Source organism: Laetiporus sulphureus, assembly GCF_001632365.1.
Source record: "Laetiporus sulphureus 93-53 unplaced genomic scaffold LAESUscaffold_34, whole genome shotgun sequence".
Taxonomy (NCBI): domain Eukaryota; kingdom Fungi; phylum Basidiomycota; class Agaricomycetes; order Polyporales; family Laetiporaceae; genus Laetiporus; species Laetiporus sulphureus.
Window position 1 is genome coordinate 265,108 of NW_024468543.1, and position 989 is coordinate 266,096.

Sequence of the window (989 nt, forward strand, 5' to 3'; positions counted from 1 at the left end):
TCTTCATCTCCTTCCCTAATCCTTATGTTGTTGAACCCCCATCTCAGATCAAGCTTCGTAAATATGCTAGCATGTGAGAGTCTGTCGATGAGGTCCGAAATGCATGGGATTGAAAACTTGTTCCTCTTTATGACTGCATTGAGGTTCCTGTAGTCTTGTACGAGCCTCAGTGATCCGTCTGTCTTTTTGACGAAGAAAACGGGTGCTGCGGTTGGACTCCTTGATCTCTTGATGTAGCCCTTGGCTAACTCTTGGTCTATCCACGTGTCGAGCGAATTTCTTTCGTGTAGGTTCATAGGATATAACTTTGCCGGGCATGGTAATGATGCCTCTGGAACAAGTTCGATTGGATGATCGTAGGGCTTTCTTGTGGGCATTCGTTCCGACTGCTTCTTGGAAAACACATCGCCATACTCATGGAAGTGTTTGGGGACATAGGCTGACCAGTAGTCTTTGTCCTGTTCTCCTTTTTGCGGCGCTCTATCCTGATTCCTCTTGGTGTCAAGACCCATAATGAGAGATGCTACGGCTTGTGCATCAGGGTCTTCTGATAATGACACCCATCTGATGAAGCTGTCCATGTCATTCCAGTTGTCACCTAACTCCTGAGAACCGACGAACTCCATCAGGTCTTCAATGTGGGGGATGTTTGTGTCTTCCAGGTCCTCCTCCTGGGTTGCTACCTGTGAGGGTGTGCATCTTTGTGGGCACCGGGTGAAATCGACTGTGAGTTTTCCCCAATCCACTTCAGGATTATGCTCCTTGAGGAAACTCATGCCTAGTATAACGTCTTTATGTCCTATATCGGTGACCAAAAGGCTTTGCCTGCTTGTGTGGTTTCCGATGGTTATACTCAGAAGAACCCTTTTCTTAATGGTTCCACCCTTGTTGTGAGATGCATCCGCGTTGTAGACCCTGATCTCCTTCTCAAGTGAGATCGTAGCTAGATTTAACTGATCAACCAGCCATGTGTTGATGTAGCAAGAATA